General features: G+C 39.1%; 1 pseudogene; it reads right to left on the reverse strand.

Moving 5' to 3' along the window:
- Positions 1-753: 753 nt before the first annotated feature.
- LOC115208851 lies at positions 754-849 on the reverse strand (annotated as a pseudogene).
- Positions 850-4,825: the final 3,976 nt, after the last annotated feature.

Genomic DNA, 4,825 nt, shown 5'->3' on the forward strand with positions numbered 1-4,825 from the left:
AACAGAGATCCATTTTATCAAGGTATTAAGTACAAGGGGGAAAAGGCGGTGAGCTGGCAGAATCGTTAGCACGCCGGGCGAAATGCATAGCAGCATTTCATCTGCCTTTACATTCTAAGTTCAAATTCCGCCGAGGTCGACTTTGCCTTTCATCCTTTCGGGGTCGATAAATTAAGTACCAGTTACGCACTGGGGTCGATAAATTAAGTACCAGTTCCGCACTGGGGTCGATGTAATCGACTTAATCCGTTTGTCTGTCCTTGTTTGTCCCCTCTGTGTTTAGCCCCTTGTGAGTAGTAAAGAAATAGGTATTAAGTACAAGGGCAAAACAAAACGGAATGCAATTAAAAATTGCTTTACTTTCTGACTCCCCCTCATAAAAGTAAATTATTTTATTCTTTTACTTGTTGCAGTCATTAGACAAATATAAATATTGGGGTTTATGAAGAATTTTAGTTGAATAAATCAACCCTAGTACTGTTGTTATTATTATTTTTTTTTTTACTTGGTATTTATTTCTTTATTGTCTTTTGCTGAACAGCTAAATTTCGGGGATGTAAGCACACCAACACTGGATGTCAAGTGGTGGTGGGGGACAAGCACACACACACATATATGATGGGCTTCTTTCAGTTTCCGTCTACCAAATCCACTAACAGGGCTTTGGTCAGCCCAAGGCTATAACCAAGGATACTTAACCAAGGTGCCACACTGTGGTTGGGAAGCACACAGCCACTCCTGTGCCTATACTTGAAATAATATGGATGGTTCAGGAACTTACATAATATCGTTGTGCAGGAGCCATGCTAATCTTCTCTGTATTGTTTAGTTTTAGTTTGCTGAGGCAAATATTAACAAAAAAGGGGAAAATGTTTTCATTTTTAAAAGAGGGTAGGAGTGGCTATGTGGTAAGTAACTTGCTTACCAACCACATGGTTCCAGGTTCAGTTCCACTACGTGGCACCTTGGGCAAATGTCTTCTACTATAGCCTCGGGCCAACCAAAGCCTTGTGAGTGGATTTGGTAGATGGAAACTGAAAGGTCATCGTATATATATATATATATATATAATATATATATATATATGTATGTGTGTGTATATGTTTGTGTGTCTGTGTCTGCCACCCCCACCCCCACCCCCAACATCGCTTGACAACCGATGCTGGTGTGTTTGTGTTCCCGTAACTTAGCAGTTCAGCAAAAGAGACCGATAGAATAAGTACTAGGCTTACGAAGAATAAGTCCTGGGGTCGATTTGCTAGACTAAAGGCGATGCTCCAGCATGGCCACAGTCAAATGACTGAAACAAGTAAAAGAGTAAAAAAGAGTAAAAGAGTAATTCTTTCTACCAAAGTCACAAGGCTGGAAACTTATTCCATCAAGCCACAAAAGGATGAAAAGCAGAGTTGATCATGACGGAAGTTTGACTCAGAATGCAAAGCAGAGAAGAAATGTTGCCAAAGCAATTTTTTTGTCAGGTATTCTAATGATTCTGCCAGCTTGCCAGCATAAGATAGGGTTAATAATCTGAGCAAATGATAACTCTATGTTAATAGAGACTGTTTGTTTATTGCTTTGATCTGTGGATATGTCATTAGACTAATATGAAGCAGTATGACACTAATCAAGAAATCATAGGCATTTCTAATCATTTTCTCTGCCATTTGTATTTATGTAACAGCTGGAGAGGAAGGATTGCCAATTCTAATATTTTCCTTTTTTTCTCTCTGAGGTGGGGGGGGGGGTCTTAGCTCTCATTTCTGTTTAATTGTTTTGGGGGTACTTCTATTGTATTCATATTGGTATTTTGCGTTTTACTTTTTCGTTTCTGCTAGCTTTCATTAGTTTAGTTATTTCACTTGCATGGTTGGTGTTTGTTGCATTTCTTAATGTTGCCTTTCAGGAGTGTTTTTTTTTTTTTTTTTTTTTTAGATATGTCTTTAAATAATCTATTGATAATATATATATTTGCTAAGTTAGTCATTTGGAATGTGCTGAGATCAGTGATCTCAAACTAATTTAATTTGGTTTCTTGTTGTAATAGTCTGTAGATGTGCACTTGTCTGTATCATTGACAAGGCAATCTGCTGAGAAAATAATAGCTAACAGGTGAAGGAAACGATATGACTGATTCAGAGAAAAGACTGGAGAAATTGGGAACAAAGAATGACATTGAAATTAGAACTATATTCAGAATTATGAACACTGCTGTGATTTGCGACAAACGAAAATAAAGGAAAATGAAGAAAAATAATCAAAGAATAATGAAAGGTAAGCAATAAGAAATATACAGATTATGTTGAAATTGATTGTCAGATATTAGTGGTTAGATGGCTGAATATTCCTAGACAAGTGTACCGTTAATAATATTCTCAGGCAGAATGAATGTGGAAGAATGTGATTGTGACAAAGCTGTACCATTGAAATGTAGGTATTTTCCAGTTGATGGGCCCCTATATCGTTTCTGTTTACCTGGTTTTGCTCACAATGTATGGGTCAGATCCAAGTGTGTAGAAAATGACATTTGCCTAAAGATGCCAGGCAGTGGGATCAAATTCAAGGCCTCGTGGCTGCAAAGTAAACTGCTACGTGCATATGCATATGCAAAAATGCATATATAATATACATACATTTACACATGTAAATATAATATGTGTGTAGGTACGTGTGTATGTGTGTGTGTTTGCATATGTAAATATTTCAGATTCAACAATAAAACAAATTATATATATATATATACATATATATATATAGGCACAGGAGTGGCTGTGTGATAAGTAGCTTGCTTACCAAACACATGGTTTCAGGTTCAGTCCCACTGTGTGGCACCTTCAGCAAGTGTCTTCTACTATAGCCTCAGGCTGACCAAAGCCTTGTGAGTGGATTTGGTGGATGGAAACTGAAAGAAGCCCGTCGTACATGTCTGTGTGTGTGCATGTGTGTGAGTGTGTATATGTTTGTGTGTCTGTGTTTGTCCCCCTACATCGCTTGACAACTGATGCTGGTGTGTGTACGTCCTCATAACTTAGCAATTCAGCCCAGGAAACCGATGGAATAAGTACTAGGCTTACAAAGAATACGTCCTGGGATCGAATTGTTTGACTAAAGATGGTGCATCAGCATGGCCACAGTCAAATGGCTGCAAAAAATAAAAGAATAAAAGGATATGTATATATATACATACACAAGGGAGTAGCCAAAAGAAACTGGAATTTTGCAAGATTATATTATTCACTCAGTTTTAAATGTTTACACTTTTATCACTTTGAAAGTATTCTCCATTTAAATCAATGCATCAGTTCAGATGCGTTTTCCACTGCTCGAAGCAGTCCTGGAAATGTTGTGAAGTGATGCCTTTTAACGCCTCCATCATATTTTTCTTCATTTCTTCCAAATCTGCAAAACATTCTCCTTGAAGGACTTTTTCTATTGGGAAGGACAAAAAACGTTGCAGGGAGCAAAATCAGGTGAATAGGGAGGGTGGATAAGTGGGGCCATGCCATTTTTGGTCAAAACTTGTCTCACACTTGAGGTGGTGTGCACAGGGACATTGTCATGATGAAGCCACCACTCACCACTTTGCTACTGGTCAGGGCGTTTTCATATTACTGTGTCTCACAAATGCTTCAGAACTGCCTAGTAAAATGTCTGGTTAACAGTTTGACCAGGAGGGACAAATTCTGTGTGGACAATTCCTTTTGCACCGATGAAACAAATCAGTATCATCTTAACTTTGGACGTTATTTGACGCACATTTTTGAGACATAGTGACATCAAATGCTTCCATTGACTTCACTGCTGCTTCTTTTCTGGGTTGTAGCCATAGCAACCAGCTTTCGTCACCAGTGATGACCTTCAAAAAAATGATCCAGTTCAACTTCCAACTGTTCTTTCAGTTCATGACACACATTCAATTGTGACTACTTTTGATCTTTTGTGAGTAAGTGAGGCTCAAATTTTGCTGCAATATTTTTCATTCACAATTCTTGGCTCAAAATTCATTGGCAGGAGCTCCAAGACACACCATTGTTTAGCGATGGTACCCCAAGATCAGTTCAAGAATCTTCATGATGTTTTCATTAGTTCAGAAGGTCAGCGGTTGCCCTGAATGAAATTGGTCTTCAAGTGGCAAGTGACCATTTACTAAAGCATGAAAACCACTCGTAAACGTGTGTTTTGCTCATGTCAGCATCTTTGTAAGCTGTTTGAAGCTTGACAGCTGTTTCCGCCACCGTTTTTCCCTGCAGAGAATAGAATATATGACAGGCTTCTTTCTTGGAGCTAGTCAACAGCAGCATTCATCCTATTTTCCTGGAGTGCCATTTTAGCTTGGTGATAACAATTAATATCCAGTACTGCTGCCATAGTCTCCTTTAGAGAGAATTTGAAATAATTATATTCATATATATATATATATATATATCATCATCATCATCATCATCATCATAATTTAGCGTCTGTTTTCCATGCTAGCATGGGTTGGACGGTTCAATTGGGATCTGGGAAGCTAGAAGGCTGCATCAGGCCCAGTCTGATCTGGCAGTGTTTCTACGGCTGGATGCTCTTCCTAACGCCAACCACTCCGTGAGTGTAGTGGATGCTTTTTACGTTCCACCGGCACAGGTGCCAGACGGCCACGGACGGATGGTGCTTTTTACGTGCCACCGGCACGGAGGCCAGTCGGGGCGGCGCTGGCAATGGCCACAATCGGATGGTTCGCTTACTTGTCAACGGCACTGGTATCACAGCTGCAATTTCCATTGATGTTGATTGACTTCGATTTTGGTTCTGCTTTCTGATATCTGATTTGATTTGATTTGATTTT

Source organism: Octopus sinensis, linkage group LG2 (genome assembly GCF_006345805.1).
Source record: "Octopus sinensis linkage group LG2, ASM634580v1, whole genome shotgun sequence".
In the NCBI taxonomy this organism is placed as follows: Eukaryota; Metazoa; Mollusca; class Cephalopoda; order Octopoda; family Octopodidae; genus Octopus; species Octopus sinensis.